The following is a 20381-nucleotide window of genomic DNA, read 5'->3' on the forward strand; positions in this document are numbered from 1 at the left end:
TATGTGGATAGGAAGTTGCTGATCTACACTTGAAAGACACTTTGGGAGTACCTTCTGAGTCAAGGGAAGCACCTAGGCTATACTATCAAGGTCACTTTACATAGCTCTGGCATTGTGACATTTCCACCTCACTCTAGCTCAGAACTGAGCTGGGGATTAAGTCCAATTTATAAATTAAGAAACTGAGCCTCAGAGAGACATTGTGTCTTGGCCAGATGTATACATTTAGTAAGTCCTAGGTCAGGCCTGAATCTGCCTTTCCTACTGCACCTGGCTGCCTCATGAACCACACTGTCTTGAGGGGAAGATCTGCAGTAATCATAAAAGTTGGCTGGAAGGCAGAGGATTCCCTGATTTGTTTCCTCCAATACACCTTTAGGTCTTTTCTGAGTTGACCTGTTCAGATATCAAAATCCATCTCAGTGTCCATTGTCTCTTTTATAATATCCACCTCCATTCTCTCCACAATAAGCTATGAGAGGAAAGTTTTATGTAAGAATTAGATCCATCCACTAGAAGGGTGAAGATTCAGGGAAGAAAGTAAGATATGAATATTGCTGTTTACAGATAAAACAACCTCTTTCCAATGCTTCAGTGTAGGTAAAATCCTAGGACTTTGAAGAGCTCATCTTAAAAGTTTGATGTTTAGGTAAATTCATGATCTCAACACTCTAGATTCACTCCTTTACTGTGTTTAGTGAAATGATCATTTCCCCCAAACATACTGAAGGACAGTATTTGAGTAATTTATTCAAGACTGCACTGATAGAAATTATGTTCACTGGCCTCTTTTTTATCTGTCTTTGAACATTAAGTGCTTGGTGTTTAGAATCCGTACATATAACTTAAAAATAACCCTATCTAGGACAAATCTCTAGTTTCCAGTTCAATTTCTTTAGTCGAATGGACTTATTGTTTTATTAAACTTAAACTTTTAATAGCCTCTTCAATTCTGTGATTTCAACATTCACTATGCCTCAAGTGAAATTTTACATATTAGTTTTTACAGCTTATTTGTAAGGAATATTTTAATTCAATTTAGTTTAACTTTTCATTACCTTGAATTACCTCTTCTCTTTTAAGTTTCTTTCTTTTCTTTTCCAACAATTGATTTGTTGCAACCAAAGTAAATTAAATAGTATTTCTTGTTGCTCATGATGCACCAAACATCTCCCTTGAATGATTTTGTGGACATGGTTTAACATAATAATATATCTCAAAGAAGGCATTATCTTATAACTCAACATTCCGTCAACAAAATTTTTAATAAATAACTACCATAGAACAGTTATTATGCAAGCATCTGAAAATGCAAAGACAAAACATTTGCTGACCATGTGTGATTCTTTTCAGTCAAGAAAACAAGAGAGACAAGGCAAATGAGGATAAAAATATTGCAAATGCTTTGATGGTATGATAAAAGTACACAGTGCAATCACTTGTTGGTTGAATGAAATGCCTGGTACAGTTTCAGTGTCAGGGAAATGACAGTGCATCAGACAGCAAATTGGACATTCTACTGCAGGTCCCAAGGGGCACAAAAGATCAGTCCTTCTGGGTCACCAAGGCTCCAGTGAAGAAGGGGGCATTTCTTTCTGGATCCTGTTTAAAGGGGGAAAAAAAAGCAAGCTCTAATTGCCAGAGAAATGGTAACTAGGAATTATGTGGAGAATTATTTATATATCAGAATGATTGAGGGTACATGGAAAGCAGAGATGCTTTTTAATTTGTAACCTTGAACCCTTGAAGCAATGCATACTGTACCTGTGTGGGGCAGGTTTCTATGTCAGGGTTCTTTGTGGAACTAGCTAGTTCCTGAAGCTGTCAATTTTCTAAATCTGCTCCACCATGAAAGATAAATTCATTTAAAGCTAAATAAGGTAGAATGGTACAATTTGTCTCACTTGATTCAGTAGTAATGCCTTCAATTCTGTAGAGTATGTTAGATCAGAACAGATTTTTCTTTCTTAAATGGAAGACTCTCAAGGATGTCGAAGTTGTTTTTTCTGTTGTTCAGTCTTTCAATTCCAGTGTACTCTGAATGTGAGTCATTCATCTTATGCATTCCTTGTACAGATACTCCCTCTAAGTTCCCTATATATTAACTTTGGTGAATCATTATAACTTAAGAAAAATCTTTATAAAATAAGTCTGAGCAACATATTTGGGATTACATTTGCACAATGAATAAAAATACTTGCTCCAGCAACCTCAAGTTTTGCTGTAAAATCAAACAAGATAATGAATGTGAAATGTATTTTAAGAATATCAAAGGCCAAAACTTTGTGGACTCCTACAAATGACTTTACTCATATTAATTTCAGTAAACAGGGAACTACATATTAGCTTCAAGTATACTTTTTTTCTTCTACCAAAGTCTTTTACTAGGTTTGTGCATATATAATAAAAACAATTATTATATTTTCTGAAAATGCTCCTTATACCCTTATACCACTGCCTGTGTATCTCATTGTATCCTTTACAAAATGATTATATATTTACAAAATTTTATTTTATCATTAGCCTTTTTCTAAACATGCTTTATTAGATTTATTTAGTAAGCAATTATTGAGTGTCAGTACTCCATTGGACTCTAAAGAAATTGACATGTAAATCAGTCCCCATTAAATTTAAATGAGAAATAATAAATATTATTTTGTTGGAGGTTGGTTATTCTATGATTCACCTATTCCATGCATCAGTACTACTTCTAAACTTATTTTCCTTTTCTTAATTTATTATTACTTTTCTGCAGTGCTTCTTAAATTTTAAGGTGCATAATTGGAGTAACATATTGAAATGGAGATTCCCAGGCTCTACCCCTAGAAAGATTAAGCAGACCTGGGGATCTGCATTTTCATGAAGTGTTTGGGGAGCTGGTGATCTCTTGGATTTCACTTGGAAAGAGTACTTACATGATGTGTCCTTTTGATCCAGGACTCTCCCTAATGAAGGCAACATCAGACCTCCTCAAATCCCTCCATCTGCCTGTCTCACTGTCACACTCTCAGACTGCCAATTTAGATTTTTCAGTCTGTATTCATTCATCACCCTGCCTTGAAATAGTCCTCTGTTGTGATGCACTGACCTTGTTGGAGTCACTTGTACCGAGTCTCCTGAGAATGACACCACCTTTTGTTTCACTTAAAAACTAAGTGATGTGGTGGAATGTCTGGAAGAGAATGAAGGAATGCCCCTGTCATGATATGACAAAAGAAAGAGTTTTAAAAGATGTCTCAAAACAAATCACCTGGGAACTGCTTACCCGTAGGGAAAATCCTTTATATTTATTAATTAGTGAATCTTCATAACAATTCTATAAAGTAGGTTCTATCATTACTTTCATTTTATAATTAAAGACACTGAGGCTCAGTAACTTTATCAATCTCACTCAAATAGTATAGGGTGAAGAAGGAGTTTAGGTCAGGTGGACTGTCTCATTTAGGGTTCAGGGTCCATTACAGTTCTAGTGCTACTTTTCTCAAAGGAGTGACTTTGTGCACCTCTTGTAACCACCATTAGCATAAGAAGAACTTTCAGTAATTTGCAAAACAAGTAAAAGAAATAGAAACAATTCTCAAAAGAAAATCAAAACAAAACTGACACTACACCAGATAGTTTTTGATGCATTTTAAATTCAAAGATTTATTTCACTGTCAAATTACAGAAAATCTCTAGTAAAGAAAAAAAAAGAGTACACATACATATAATGACATATAGTAATGTATTTCATGTTGTCAGAAGTGAAGATGACTCTTTTTATATTTTTCTCTTATTAGAGAATATTCCATGGTAAGTGTAAATACTTGAATCAGAAAAACTGGGTTTCTAATTGTGGACTGTTACTACCTTACTTGATGACCTATGAAATTTGCTTACCTTAATCCATTCTCAGGTTCTAATAAGGTGAATTGACAATGCAAGGTTTGGTAAATATGAAATAAAATAATTAAGTAAGTGCTCAAGATAATGTCTGTAATATAGCAATCTCTAAACAATCAGAACCTATTTACTGCTACTATGACTGGTAGTAATAAACTTAATTTAGTATTACTATGAAAACTAGGTTAGACAACACTTTTGGCAAAATGAATACATTATCAAAGTTTAATTGATGTGGAATCTTTTCCTTGTGATGGGCAAAATTCAAATACCTACATTCCTTTTTATGAAGTGACAGGAAAAAAAGTGAACTGTCACAGATAATACACTTCTTCTTGGGTGGTCTGCCTGGTTTACAACTTAGAGTCACAATGGCAGAAGTTGACTTTGCTCCTTTGAGTGTGTCTCTTCTGAGATGGCTCATTTATCTTCCACAGGTGATCATCCCAATGCTCAGCACCTGCTAGCCATGGCATCATGACTTCGGGAGAGCGCTGAACTCTTTCAGTCAGATGAAATGCGACCTGCTAATGATCCCAAGGAGAGAGCTCCTGTCCGTGTTCGGATGCTGAATGACATCCTCCAAGACATGGAGAAGAGCTTCCTGGTGCAGCAGGTGCCACCGGGTTTTTATAGGTAGGATATTTATTTCCAAATGTATTTATTTATTGATTTTTGCCCTTGATTAAGTTGTTTTAATTTTTAAAATATGTATTTTCTGTGAACACGACACTTAAAAAAAATAACTATGAGGCCGTAACATCTACAATTTGAAGTCTATCCCTCTGCCAAAGAAAAGTTCAAATGTAAAAATAGAGAATAAAGAAAACTTATTTTAACAGTAACCATATAGAAAATGACTAAGAATATTTTTACATTAATTTCAGCATCAGTCAAATGTGATATGGCTACTGAAAAAAGCAAACAGAATTAAAGCTCTGTGGATATTACATCCTAGTCTGGATGCCTTAAGCATCTGAATATTTGGGTAACACAAGGTTTTTAGGATATTGGCTTTTAGGACAAAAGTTCTGTGATCCAACAAGCATCTAAGCTCTCTCCACATCTTAATTTCTATGTCAATAAAGTGAGACAGTAAAATGAAATCTTTTTATTAAAAAAAAAGCTTTTCATATTTCTGATGTTTGATAATTTCTCTTTATGATTTTAAACTCAAATTTACATTTTAAATCCATAGTTATATAATATCCTTTAAAAAAATTGTAGGTACTAGGGATTAAACCCTATGTCCCCAGTCCTTTTAATCTTTTTTTTTTTTTTTTTTTTTACATTTTAAGGCAGGGTTTCACTAAGTTGCTTAGGGCCTCGCTAAGTTTTTGAGGCTAGCCTCAAACTTGAGATCTTCTTGCCTCAGCCTCTTAAGCTGCTGGATTACAGGTGTCTACCACCATGCCCAGCCTTTATATAATGTCTTCTAACACTATGATCCAGTAAGACTTTGGAAAATAGTCACTTATTAAAATAATTTAAATGAACTGTATGCTCCAATGCATTCTTTAAAAGCATCAGAAATGGAGCATTCTCCTTGTTGAAAACACCTGTTTTTTTTAAAAAACAGGTTCTTCTAGTGCAGGAATGGGAAACAGAAAGAATAAGGTAATTAAATAAAATGTAGTGATGGTAGATATTGTAATAAGAACTAAAGAGAAAAAGCAAACCACATAAAATCCAGCTTTATTAAAAAGTCCTTAGCAGGTTAGGCACGTTATGTTTTGGGATACATTTAGTAATTTTTTCTATTTTCTTAATTTATTAAGAAAAATTTAGAGGCTAATAAAAATCATACAAGATGAATATATTTGATATATGACAAAATAGTAAACTTTCCTCATTTGTTTTTTCTGGCACCTGCACTAGATATAAAAGACACCTCTATAAGCTAAGTTTTCCATCTAGTAAATTCTTTACCCTTTCAATAACCTGTATGTACTTAATTTACTTTATCAAGCATTTTTTAATAGAAAAGTAAGTATTTGCCTGCCCCTGAGTTAATAATGAGCAAACAAATGGTATTTTTTTTTCAGTGAGTAATATTATAACAGAGTACATTTTATCCCAGCTGTACAGGCCTTGAAATGTTGATTATGAAATGTCCTGATTCATATAACAAACTTTAGGGATGAAAACTTACTGTGAAATATTTTGATATTGTGCTAAACTTTTGCTACTGTTTTTAAAGGGATATATATCTGACATTCTTTTCCCGAGTTCAAATGCTAGATCATATGAATAACTGATATTTAGCTTCATAAGAAAACTGTCCAATTTCTTCCCAAGTGGCTCTACCATTTTACATTCTCACCAGTAATAAATGACACTTTTGGTTGTTCCACATTCTCACCAAAATTTGGTATTGACGGTGGTTTGGGAATTCACTATTTTAATAGGTATATATTGATCTGTTCTTTTGAACTTACAGTTCTCTATGACACATGATTTGCAACATCTCTTTGTATGCTTATTTTCCATCACCATAGCTTCAGCAATGAAGTATCTGTTGCAATAGTCTGTCCATTTTTCGAAACTGAGCTGTTTGTTTTCTGGTTGTTGAATTTTAAGAATCCTTCCTGTAACTTGGATATAACATCCTATTATCGGATATATGTTTCATAAAGAGATTTTTATATCTTTGCTGATATAAAGTTTGTTTAGTTTTAATGTCATCTAGCTTATTGGTTTTCCCTTCACACATCATGCTTTTTTGCGTTGTATGGAGAAAGTAATCGTCAAACCCAAGGTTACCTAGAGTTTCTCCTACGCTATGTTCGAGAAGTTTTATTATTATGTGTTTTGCACTTAGGTCTATGATCAGTTTTGAGTTTATTTTTGTATATAAGTTTTGGCTTATATATAAAATTTTTCTTTTTCTGCACAAAAATGTTCCATTGTCGCACATTGTTTAGACTCCACCTTTCTTCATTGACTTGCCTCTGCTCTTTGGTCACACAATGTAGTTTTAATATTGCCTTTTGCCGGCAGCATCTTACTAATTCCCAGTAGAATAGCTCTCAGAATTAAGAATGCCATATAAAAGTGATACTGGAGGGGCTGGAGTTGTGGCTTAGTGGACGAGTACTTGCTTCCTACGGGTGAGGCACTGGCTTCGATTCTCAGTACCACATATAAATAAATAAAATAAAGGTTCAACAACTAAAAAAAATATTTAAAAAAAGAAAAGTGATAGTGGAGAAAGGGCATTGTGCTTGGGATTTACAAAAGTGAGAAGACGTTTGAGCATTAAAATGTGTCTTTTCCATTCAGATGACCTGCAAGCTAATTAGTACATGAGAACCAGATGCTCATCTCTAAAATAGAAAATCTCAATAGGCTGTTAATATTAACATAAAGTGAGATGAAATGAGAATAAGATGTGAGAAGATGATTCATAATAATAATAATTCATAATTACAAAATAAAATAATTGTATATCATTATGCTGTTTTTATTCCTGACTATCTAGTGTTCTCATTTCCAAACCCTCTTTTCCATAAAGCCTAGGGAGAGATATTGTTAAATTAAATGACACAAAAGGTTCTTTACTACCAGAATCACTATAGTGAGGTACATATTTCATTTAAATTTTAAAATATATATTATATATTGCTTTCCATTAGTAAACATTTGCTAATCACCTACCATTTGAGAGATTTCCATATTCCACAGAAAGTAAAAAAAAATTGGAGAGAGGGGATCGAATTAAATATGGAGTTAAAAAAAAGAGTAAACAGATTATTTGAATATACTAGCTTCTAAAATAAATCAAGGTACTTTAAAAAAGAGGTTAAAAACCATTTTTTAAAGTGTTCAGGGAATGTCACTGTAAGCATTTTGGTTTCCTGAGACAGAGTTTGTTACATGTATTAATGTTTAAAATTGGAACTACTTTTTAGAATTTGGCATCAGCCATTTTGTGATTGAAATGTTATCTTGTGTGTGTATTCTTCCTAGCTTATTTTAGCAAATTTCAGCAAGATTCCTGGCCTTGTCATCAATTATTAGGTTTACAGGCATGCATTCTTGAGGCTGAGGTTGTATCTATTATTTCCTTTTTTTCATTCACTGATACATTCAGTCTATATAGACTTTAAAGTTAAATATTACCAGCTCCTTCATTTTAAATGAGTGGAAACAGAGACTTTTGATTTGAAAATTTTAAATGTTCGACTAGAAACCATGGGATTTCAAAACTGCTTTCTGCAAAAATGATTAGCAAAGGTTTTTTGTTAATAGGCAGCCCAAATATAGGGGTCCTAGATATAGCAATATGAACTCATATTCATGAATTGGGGTAGAATATCTGCATAAGATCACACATTTACTATGTTTACACATTTAAAGGATAGCAATTAGAAAGAAGTAATTTCTCTTCCTTCCTATTCCCCTTTCTTCCCACCCTCACACATTTCTGCAGCATCAACTGTGGTTAGGCAGAATTTTAATAGAATTTTACCAAAGTTTAAGATATTTGATGTGGTTTGGGGGAGAAGCATCAAAGTTTACCATTGCAGTGGTTCTAATTGAAGGATATAGGAATTTGAGAAGGAAGCAGACATGAGCCAGTGTCTAGTAATGGGTACCAGGTAGAAATGGTACTTTTAGAAAAGTGAACATCTTAAGCTCCATCATTAAAACTGAATTAAAGTCTAAATGTTACCTTTAAAAGAGATCCACTGATTAAGTTATAAAATCATCCTATTCTTCTTTCAAAATCTGATTTTTTTAGTTACATCTTGGTTAAGTAGAATGTAGGAGTCTCTAAGTAACTATATTTCTAACATTATTTCTCCAAGGTTACATCAGAGTACACAAAGATGGCTATAATCAGTGACTTAGGGAACACGGACTATTTGTAAGTTGGGGGACATTATGTTCATGTGCCTACACATGTATCCTTATGAAAGATGTGGCAACAGGTTTATGATAAAGTACGTTCTTTTGGAGATAGCCAAAATGGCCTTGTGAAAGTTCAGAGGACCATTTCAAGCTAATCCAGGTCAAGGCAATTTTTTTGTTGTTGTTAGAATCCCTGAAAGCAGGAAAATAGCAGTGTAAATGTCAAGATGCTTCTGCCTTGAACTAAGAATAAACAAACCAAGCAATCCATTAAAAGTAGTTTTCAAATACATAAGCTACCAAACTTTGTTTTAAAAAAATGTTAGAACTATTTATTCAAGGAATGACGTTACACAGAATTATTTAAAAAACACATTTCTCAGAAACCCTGTGATCAGGTTTCTAGCTATACATTCAGTATATACATTTGATTTTAAGAAATTTAAGATATGAAAATCCAAAGCCCCAAGCATTTCAGAATAACAATGATCTCATTATACAGTTTTCATGGTGTTTTAATAAGAGTTAGTTATGTAAGTACTAATAAAACCTTATGTTCAGTTTTTGATTGGAATAATGACTACTTTGTTCGGGTTGTACTCTTTCTTTTAGTGAGGTGTGGGTGGTCTGAATGGAACTAAAATCTCACCATTGTTTCTCTTGTCATTAATTCTATCAGCAATGCCTCTGATTTCTTTAGGCTATGAAAAAAATAACTAGTGATTAAGAATTACCATAATGCTTTAAAAATATTTTTAATAGCCACCACTTGCACAAAAGAGTCTATGTATGAATATGGATCATTGTCTGCACAATGTAAAATTTCCAAAAGGAGGTTGAAGACCTGGCTTGTACACAAAATTTTTACATTGATGCTCATTGTATACATTCCCTTTTACATTTTTATGAATAAGTGCATATGTTAGCTTTATAGTTACATATCCCTTTCATATTTTAAAAGTTTCCACTTCTATAAGGAGCAAAGAAATAAAAAATAAAATTCTGAGTTTTAAGAGAAACAAAATTAACATACTGAAATTCTGCCTAATCTTTTGTAATCTCTCTTTTTATTAACATTAAAATAAACCATGCATACCATACTGACAGAAAATATTCAGATGCAATTTGGTTAGACATGTATCCCCTTATTTAAAAAGAGAGTGATCAGTTTATAAGCGTAATTAGTCTTCAATTCAGTCTGCCACTATCAAAATAGAAACTCATGTACATATTCTATTTGGATTTTGTAAAAATAGCTCTTTCAGGTTTGAGGTTTCTTTCCATTTAAAGTGAGGAGAAACACTATCTTTGACATATTAGCAGGTCAAGACACATTTCCCAATCTGGGGCGGGGGGAGTGTAAATTGGATTTCATGTTGCATTTAATAACATTAAGACTGATAATAATAATGATTCCTGTCACAAAGGGTGATTTACTTGTACCAGGTGCTTTGCTGTACATTTGTATATGCATATTGCCAGTAACACTTGTAACAATCCTGTCAGATTGTTTTAGTTTCCCCTTATACAGATGAGAAAACTGAGGCTTTGGGAAAGTTAATATGTAGAAGAATTAGATTTGAACATGGAATGTTTGCTTTAAAACAACTGCTAATTCTACTAGATAGTCACCCCTAATATTTGACCAAAAATTTTGGTAGTTTACTCAGCAGTCAGTAAAAATTTTAGACTGCTAATATAGTCAAAAATTGTATAAGTTCAATTTTCTTAGGTGCTCATTAAATTTAATTAGTTCTACACTTCTGGAATTGCATCTTCTAACCCTGATGATTGCAAAAATGCTTTTGTGAGGTGCCAAATCTAACCCTGCTTCTGGGTAAAAGATATGCATTATTATCTCAAATCAGTAAAATTGCCTTGTCCCCCAATATTATTCTACCCCTTATGTTTCCGTAAACCAGATGCAAGGGTAGGGAAATTTCTCTGATAAATCTCATATATCATAGTTGGATACTTTTTTCTAACCTAAATAACTGTATTTTAGGGGAGAGATCACTAGGCTAAGAATTTAGAGATGTAGATTTGAGACCCAAAAGGGCCACTTATCAAGTTGCCCTAGAATCTTCCACTTGTCTTCCATGTTATTCTTTTAGACAATTATGTAAGAGATTATAAAGCAGTGTATCTGTAAGTTCATAGAAATATTAGTTGTGAAAATATTTAAAGCTAATAATGAATTGATTATGATTTTTTTATTGCTGATTTCTTCTCAATGCATTTCAGAGAAATAATGATTTCATTGAATGTAGATAAATGATAAAATCCAGGTTCTACATTAAGGATTTTACCACATGATTTTCTCTCCTTTATGTTATCTGATTTTACTATCATCAACACAGCATTTTCATGTTTACAATCGCCCAACTAATTTAATATGATCCAAAGAAAATTGAGAGAAATGATCATGCTCAGTGTTTTCTTTGTAACCACTGAAGCACAAAACATCTCCTTTTTCTAAAAATGAAAGTACTCATAGATTGCATGTTTAATGGATCAAATGCTCAGGAATTATTTTGTTCTTAACAATAGCTAAATTATTAATACTGTCATTTTCTTCCTGTAAGAAGTAGATCTTTATTTCATGAGTAAGTAAATATGTAGTAGATATAGTGTATTGAGACAGAAAGGACTGAGAACCAATAGGCATGGTTCTTTAGAGTCATATTTGTTTCTGTACCCTCACCCTCAGTGGAATCCTTTCATGAAATGAAAGTTTACATGAGCTCCTCTAGTTGAGGAAGAAATGGACACATATCTGCCCTGTGCTCATGGTCATATGAAAGGCCTTCTCAGGCCGCCAGAATGACATCAACTTGGAAACTTACAAGGACAATAAAAGATGAAATGGTAAACACTCATTTCATAGTCTATAATTAGATCTAAACATTCAATTGAATAGATAATTGTCATTCTTATAAAAATACAACAAACCACCAAGTTATATATGGCAGGGTTCTAGTATGTCTTCTCAATCTGCCTTTATCAGATTTTTCTATTTTGTGAGAAATAGAAAGTAATCTGTGAATTCAAAGTAGGAACAGTCTTAGTAGAGAGAATTAGAAGTTTGTATGTGCTTTCAAAGTGCTGGAGATATAAAAGTCAAAGACAACAAAGGTTGTCTCTTAAATCAAGGACCATAGAACTGAAACAACACCCGCCCTGACAGTGCTAGCTGCCTGCAGCTCTCAAGCAGCCAATTTCCAGTAGCTCTCCATGAAAATCCATGAATCTCCTTCTGCCTCCAGCTTACCTGCCTTCAACCACTGCTGAGGGATACGGATTAATTTTCTCTTCTGCCTTCTAAGTCTTTCATTGTGCATCTTTTCCTGTGCTCTTAAAAAGGTTACTTGATCCCCTTCCTCTACCCTAATGGTTTCTCTTCTCATTCATGATACACTTGCTCCTTATTTCCCCCTCTGTCTTCTGCATAAGAGAGAAAACTACTGTACTTGTTGGAGACCAGCTTATTTCACTTTACATGATACTATCCAATTCTAAACACTTTCTTGCAAATTAAATTGTTTTTTCTTTTTTTATGACTGAATAAAACTAGATTTTTGTATATATTCCACATTTTATTTATTCCCTCAGCTGTTGATGGACATCTACCCTGATTCAATAACTTCAGAGTTGTGAAAGAAACCATGTATATGCATGTATCTCTCAAGCATCTGATTTTGATTCTTTGGATAAATAGCCTGACCATATGGTAGTTCTATTTTTAGTTTTTAGGTTTTTTTTGAGGCATCTCCATCCTAATTTCCATAGTGGCTGAACTAATTTAAACTACCAAGAGTATATAAAAGTTCCCCTTTCCCACATCCTCACCAGCATGTATTGTTATTTGTATTCTTAAGGATTGCCATTCTGACCTGAATAAGATAGTTACTGAATATAGTTTTGATTTGCATTTCCTTCATGGCTCAAGATGTTGATTTTTTTTTCATATTATTGTTGGTAATTGTACTTTGTCCTTTGAGAAATGTATGTTGAGCTCATTTGTCTATTTATTGATTGGGTTTTTATTTACTTGGAATGGAGTTTTTTGAGTTCTTCATATATTTGGAATATGAATCCTCTGTGAGAAGCAGAACTAGCAGAGATTTTCTCCCTGTCTGTTGGCTATTTCTTTCGACTGCTGTCTGCTTTGCTGTGCAGAAAAATTTGATACCATTTATGGATACAACTTATTGATTCTTGTTATAATTTTCTGAGTATACAGGAACTATTCAGGGATTTTTTGCCTGTGCCCATATGTGGAAGTGTTTCCCTTGGTTTTCTTTTGGAAGTTGCCAAGCTTCTTAGGCCTCAGTTTTCATCCATTTTGAGAACTTCTGTATGAGATGGGAGATAGAATCCAGTTTTATTCTTCCTGGATCAGTTTTATTAGTGTTATTATTATTATTATTATTATTATTACTATTATTATAATTTGTGTGTGTGTGTGTGTGTGTGTGTGTGTGTGTTTATGTGTGTGTGTGGTACTGGAGATTGAATCCAGGGATACTCTACCACTAATCTACACCCACCCTTATTTATTTATTATTTATTTGTTAAATTTGAGACAGGGTCTTCTTAAGTCATTAGGCTGGCCTCAGACTAAATCTGTGCTCATCCTGTCTCCTGAGGAGATAGAATTACAGATGTGTGCCCCTGTGGGCTTCCTCCTGGATTTGCTCTATGCTGCAGTGGTGGTAGTGGAGGTAGAGCTATATCCCGTGCCAGATATTAAATGGAATGTTTAATTTATAATATATTTGTCTGTCAAGCAGAAGTTAGAAAATTTAGGGAATAGCACATAAGAATTTTAAAAAATAAAATAATCATCATGTATCGTGTACCTAATGTGCTTAATGTATATCTTGGTTCTTCACAACAGCATGCATGATCTCGTTGGAGCTGGTAGTTTTGCCCAGATCCCTTATTTCAAAGCCTTCTTTCTTCTTTACTACACTCTCCAAAGTATTTATGTAAGATCCTATTTTTTTCCTTAGTTGCTCTACATATGCTCTTTTTCTTGATCTGTGAATCATTTGGGTTCATAGTTTACTCATTATGCGAGTAGACTGTGTGAGGCTCATAAAAATGAAAACTTTTTTCCAAAGTTATTAGGGATGATAAATGGCATATACTGGTGAACCAATAAAGCCTGGTTGCAGCCATTCTGGTTTATTTTTTAACTAAATCATTGACTGCTTTGGTAATAAGTTGACAGGAGTAAAATTAAAAAGGAAACTTTTTTAAAAAGATGAGTGATTTAAACAATCATATTTCAAGCTAATAAGGCAAGCAGAATATATTTTGTCTAACAAAAATTGGATATGAATCACTTTGCTTAGGCTCTATAATTAATAGCAATGGGTTAAGTGAATAATTTCTTCCTTGTATTTGCCCTTTTCCTGAATTTAATATTGTCATTTTTCATCTGTGAGGTAAGAATTGGTGCCTCTTCTTCAATATATGTATCCAGAATAACTACTGATAACATTAGATCCATTAATTCATCAAATATTTAGAGTTCAACAATTGCCAAAACTAGCCCAGGCATGGAGAATATAATGTGCATAAATGAAAAGATCAGCCCTACTCTGTGGTCTTTACCCTTTTTTGGAAAGAAACAGAATAAGAAGACAAAGGATCAAATAAATATATAATTAGAAACTTTAAATTCTCCTTAAGAAACTTTTTCTTTTTAAACAAAGCCTAATTATTTGGGGGAAGTAATTTAAGCTGAAACTAGAGAATAGGCAAGAACCTAGAGGCCATGGGGAAGGGCTTAGAAGCTATTTCAGTGCTTTAAAAATCTGAATGTATGCAGATAGTAGCAAAATTTTATCTACCTATTAATCAGTCTATCCTCCCATATCTATGTATTACTGATGTGTAGAAAAAAAGATTATTAAGGTAATGAAAGTAATGAAGAGGTTATAGTAATGTATGATTTTAATAATCTAGGGGTATTGGTCAGATTTCTCCAGGTAAACAGCAGGAGAGAGAGGCTGGGGGGAGAAATGAGACAGACAAAGAGAGAGAGAGGGTGAAAAACTATTTTAAGTAATTGGCTCATATGATTGAGGAGGCTGCAGAGCTAAAATCTGATCTATAAAGTAGACAGACTAGAGACTCAGGGAAAGAATTGGTGTTGTAGTCTTGAGTCCAAAATACCCCAAGAAAGGTAGATTGAACATTCAAGTGGAATTACTATCTTGCCATCTTGAGGCAGAATTTCTTTTTCTCTAGGTAGGGTGGGGGTAGGGGATTTTGCTCTTTGTCCTTCCACTGATTAGATAAGGCCCAGCCACATCATCAAGGGCAATCTCCTTTATTTAAAGTTAACTGATTGATTGTAAATGTTAATAGTATGTACCAAATATGAGCCTAGCAATATATAGACTAGTGCTTGACCAAATGACTGTGTTACATAGCTTAGCTAAACTGAGGCTTAAAATTAGCCATCACAGAGATCATGTTGGTGGAAATGGGAATAGAAAAAAAGCAGTTGAATTTGTAATATTTTGGATATAGAACCTACAAAACTTTGTGATGGATAAGATCTAAGAGTGAAGATGAGAGGAGAAATTAAAAAAAAAATAACATCTTTCTCGTGAGTAGTGAATTTTAATCACTATGAGGTAAATGGAATGAGTCTAAAAGAGATTCTGCTGATTTCTGCTCAAATAATATGATTGACAAGATAAGAAAACTCTTGTTAAGTTCGTTAAGTGGATGAATATTCTTGGAAAGAAATTCTGTCCATATCTGTCTGGTTATATTTGGCTAATTCTAACGTCGACAAAAAAATTCACCTTGCCTTCTCTTTCTCATCCAGAAGTAATTACATGCAAATAGTAATCGGCTCTTGGTGCAATAATGTGAAATGGGAGGAAATGTGGCCAAATATTTTTGGAAGGAGTAGCTCTTAATTTTGCCAGTTAAAGAGTCTCCAATTTTTATTTTTATTACTAATCATAGTAGGTTCACTTTCTAATCAAAGCTCACATATGCTACACCAGGGAGTTTTGAAGATAGACTAACTCATCGTAATTTTACACAATATCATTTAAGATCCAATAAAATATAGCCTTGCTTGATACAAAAGTTTTGGAGGAAAGAAAGTATATTGTATGTCACCAAATGTTACATGTATTTTTTGAAGAATCTACCCCATTTCTCATTGTTCATCTCGTCCTCTTTTTCTTAACTATGAAATTAAATAGTCTTGAAAAAACAAAGAATAGACGTTTTCTGAAAGCAGATTCATAGCCAGTTTTTTTTTTCAAAATGGAATATCAAATAGATAAACAGAAAATCATTTTGGGCATTCAACTGCCAAATAAGATGAAAAAAAAAACAGAGTTACAGAGAAATAGAGATAAGAGAAGTTTCTTGTTTTGTTTTCTTTAATTGGGGTAGGATCCAAGCAGATATCATGTTGGTAAGTCTTAAGCAAGATCTTATAAACTAGTTGACCTGGTCTTCCAAAGATGAGAATGAACAAATTGAAGGGTACTTCCCAACAAAGGCTTCCTAAATAGTATCAGGTTTTATGTTTCTCACAATCAATTTGGTAACACTTAACATTTTTCACTGTTGATTGAGATCATCAAAGTTATATGTTCTCTTAGAATGTGATAAAGCCTTCAAAGAGCATTGAGTCCCTTGCCCCTATGCCTAATAACTATGAATAGGCTGCTGTCAAAAACTGGAAATAGAAGTGAACAGTTTGATGTTTTGTCATTATTTCTTCTTCCCTGGGTTTTATTGATTACCTCTAACTGCTGGTGATTGCTGCAGTTATTCGGTGATATTCTACCTCTGTTAATGAACAGTCTGTTGAGCTCTGTGCAAAGTCATTTGCCTTTGCAAGTGCTCTTTTAGCTTATTTCCGTTTGATTGGTGTGTTCCAGAGCATGACCTCAGTGTAAGGAGGAACGTTACCCTGCATACATAAACTCATTCCTATCTCGGCTCGCCCTTTCTGGCACAGGAGAGAGCAGTTTTAACTTTCATGAGGTTCTGGAGTATTCATGTTTGCGTTATAATCAGCAGAAACTTTGCGGAGAGACCTTTGAGACCTCAACTCTTTCGATCTCTAGGACAATATCTAAGATTTAGAAAATGAACCCACATTATGAGATCATAAATAACTGAGCTGAAGATAAACATTAGGATTTTGCCACACATTGAAGATCAGTGTGTAAATGCAAGTGAATTTTTTGAGTAGTTTGAAATTTAGCATATGAGGCCAACTACATTTTCCTTTCTTATCCCATATAAAATATGTGGTTTATTGTGTCCACATAGTCTCTTTCCAAAGATTGTAAATTATAGTTTTTATGGACTCTTGATGATTGAAACATAGTTGGAGCTTGAAGGTCAAGGCAGCAAACTGTACCCTAAATTTCTACTCATTGATGATGTATGGTACATTTAGTGTTACACTTTTTGCTATTACAATTAAAAATCTGTCAATGTACACTATTATTTCAGGTTTTCATAACATGATTGGTTATCCTTAATCTTTTTTGAATTATGTGATGCAAGGCCTTAACCTTGGGAGAGAATCTTCAAGTTCTTTAATAAGATAGTAAGATATTTATTTGCTTTTTTGTCCCTACTATAATGTTAAACCATAAAATTTAGGCTATGCTTGTTTTCAGTAGTGTCATAAGCAAAACTACATAGAGGCAACATTCTGCCTGTAAAAATGCTTTATTTACATGAATGTTAAGAAACAATTATTTCAGATTTCAGTTTTTACTTATTTAAAAATAAATTTAAGGAAAATATTTTAAAAAGCAATGCTATTTTAAATTCCTGGCTTCTTACTATTCCATTATCAGATGTCTATGTAGACCTAACAGTACAAACAAAGTATATATTTTGATTCATAGAATTGTTCATAGGAAAATATCATGAATCAAGTTTTTAAGGACCTCAATTAGCTGTTTAATGCAACAACTGCTTATAATTATGTGACTGAAATCTATAAATCTATGTTTTTTAATATGGTAGTCACTAGCAACATAAATCTATTAAAAAGTTTGAAATGTAGTTAGTCTAAGTTATGATGTTAAAAATATTAAATGCACAATGAATTATGGTAGACTTACTATGAAAAAAGATAAATGAAAAATATTGCTAATAATTTTTTATTGATCCATGTTCAAATGATAATACGGAGATAAACAAATATAATAAAAGTACTTGACATTTCTTCTTTACATTTTTTTACTTTTAATTTATTCTAATTAGTTATACATGACAGTAGAATGCATTTTGACATATTGTACACAAATGGAGTATAACTTCTCCTTCCTCTACCTGAAAATGGTGCAGAGTCACACTGGAAGTGCAATCATACAGGTTTATAGGACAGTAATCTCTCATTCCAGTCTCCTTCCCATCTCCACACCTGCTCCACTCCCCTTACTCCCCTCTGCACAATCCAAAGACCCTTCATTCTCCCCCATCCCACCCCATTATGGATTAGCATCCGCTTATCAGAGAAAACATCCAACCTTTGGTTTGGGGGGTTGGCTTATTTCACTTAGCATGATATTCTCCAGCTCCATCCATTTACCTACAAATGCCATAATTTCATTCTTTTTCAAGACTGAGTAATATTACATTGTGTATAAATACCACATTTTATTTATCCATTCATCAATTGAAGGGTACGTAAATTGGTTCCACAGTTTAGCTATTGTTAATTGGGCTGCTATAACCATTGATGTGGATGTATCACTGTAGTATGCTGACTTTAAGTCTTTGGGATATAAACCAAGGAGTGGGATAGCTGGGTGAAATGATGGTCCCATTCCAAGTGTTCTGAGGAATCTCCGTACTGCTTTCCATAGTGGTTGCTTATTTTGATGACACAGGGTCAGCTGAAAAATTACAATATGTAAGCATTGTGGGAGGCCCTGTGGGCTAGAAGTTTTGTAGCAATGCTTGTGCAGGATATTACACACCGTGGCTATCAGTGAACACTAGTGAGCAAATGTTAAAATTGAGATGAAAATATTTTAACCAAATTAGCTTAGTAACTTTCTTTTTATTAATTATGAATTATTTTTTTGCTATTTTTACCCTCTTTTTTTCTTCTGACTAAAAATATGACCTTTTCAACACTAACTTGGTCATGTCTGTTCTTTAACCCTTTCACTCCTGACCTTACTCTACCAATTTTCCAAAATCCTCCCACCTCTATTTCTACACATTGATTATCAGTTTTGGTTGCTGCAGTGATTTCTACCTTTTGCTTTGAAAACGTATTCCTAAGGCCTATGTGAAAATAAATCATTTTCCCCAACTCTTTTACACTACCATACCCTTCTTTATTCATTGACCTAATTTCCCAAAGCCTGGTTTACTTTACCTGGTTACTTTAATCCTGCATTTTAAAGTAGGATTAAAGTTTTAATATATATATATATATATATATATATATATATATATATATATATATATATAACTTTAATATATATATTATATATATACACACACACACACACATATATATACATATTCTTTTATACACATATATATTTTTCTATGGCTTCTCTCTTCTCTTTTTTAATTTGTTCTTTTTTATATATATACATGGCAATAGAGTGTATTTTGACATATTATACATACATGGAGTATAACTTATTCTAATTAGGGTCCCATTTTTGTGGTTGTACATGATGTGAAGTTACATTGGTCATGTATTCACAAACATGTGTAGAAAAGTTATGTCCAATTCACCCACTTATTTTTTAAGCCTGTAGCGTTGGCTCCCCTTCCTCATGTAACATTGTACTGCTGTTATTATCTCCATATCATTGAAGACTACCACTCGGTTTTCAACTCTCTTTTGGAAGCCCTCCATTTTCATCCTTGGTGGAGTGTACCCAACTCGGGTTGCCTCAGTTTCCCCATTCTGTTTTCAGTTGCTCACTTTTATCTTAGAAGTTTTTCTTTCAAGTTACTTGTTAGACTCTCTTTAAATTAAGAAGTACTTTTTCCCAAAGTTAACATCCAGAAGTTTGGACTCATAGCCAATTTTGCTTAAAATAAATAGTTCAATATTTTATGATTATTATTATTACTATTTTTTTTAACAAAGTCAATACTGTGGTTCGAATGTCTCCTTCAAAACCCGTGCTGAATTTAGTTTCCACTGTGATGGTATTGGCAGATGGGATCTTAAAGAGTGATTAGGTCATGCAAATCTGCCCCTGTGAAAGGATTAATGCCTTTATCAAAGGACTGGGTGGTTAGTTAGAGTGGTCTTGCTGTGCATGTGAGCTCTTTTACCCCTGTGCTCTCTTCCTCCCAGCCTTTTGCCCTCACTTGCTTTCTTGCTTTTTTCCTTTGGACATGTTAAGATGCAGCAGGAAGGCCTTCACCAGAGGGCGCCCTTCAATCTTGGGATTTCTCAGTCTCAGAATTGTGAGAGAGGATTTTCTTTATAAATTACCCAGTCTGTGATATTCTGTTTTAGCATCAGAAAATGGACTAAGAATTTCACAATGATAAAATCCCAATTAATGAGGTTTACTATTTTTTTAACTATCAAAAGAGGCAGGGATTTCACAAAGATAGATTCAATAAGAAGTGAATAGAGTCAGAGGTTA

The 20381-nt window shown here is 33.5% G+C and overlaps 1 long non-coding RNA gene across 1 annotated transcript in view; it reads left to right on the forward strand.

The window, feature by feature from the left end:
- Positions 1-20381, forward strand: part of LOC144373022 (uncharacterized) — a 143386-nt gene that overhangs the window by 107689 nt on the left and 15316 nt on the right. Inside the window, exon 3 of the long non-coding RNA XR_013432826.1 lies at positions 4320-4518. This is a non-coding gene — a long non-coding RNA (uncharacterized LOC144373022). The remainder of the gene's footprint in view (positions 1-4319; positions 4519-20381) is intronic.

The sequence above is a fragment of the Ictidomys tridecemlineatus genome, unplaced genomic scaffold (assembly GCF_052094955.1).
Source record: "Ictidomys tridecemlineatus isolate mIctTri1 unplaced genomic scaffold, mIctTri1.hap1 Scaffold_212, whole genome shotgun sequence".
Lineage (NCBI taxonomy): Eukaryota > Metazoa > Chordata > Mammalia > Rodentia > Sciuridae > Ictidomys > Ictidomys tridecemlineatus.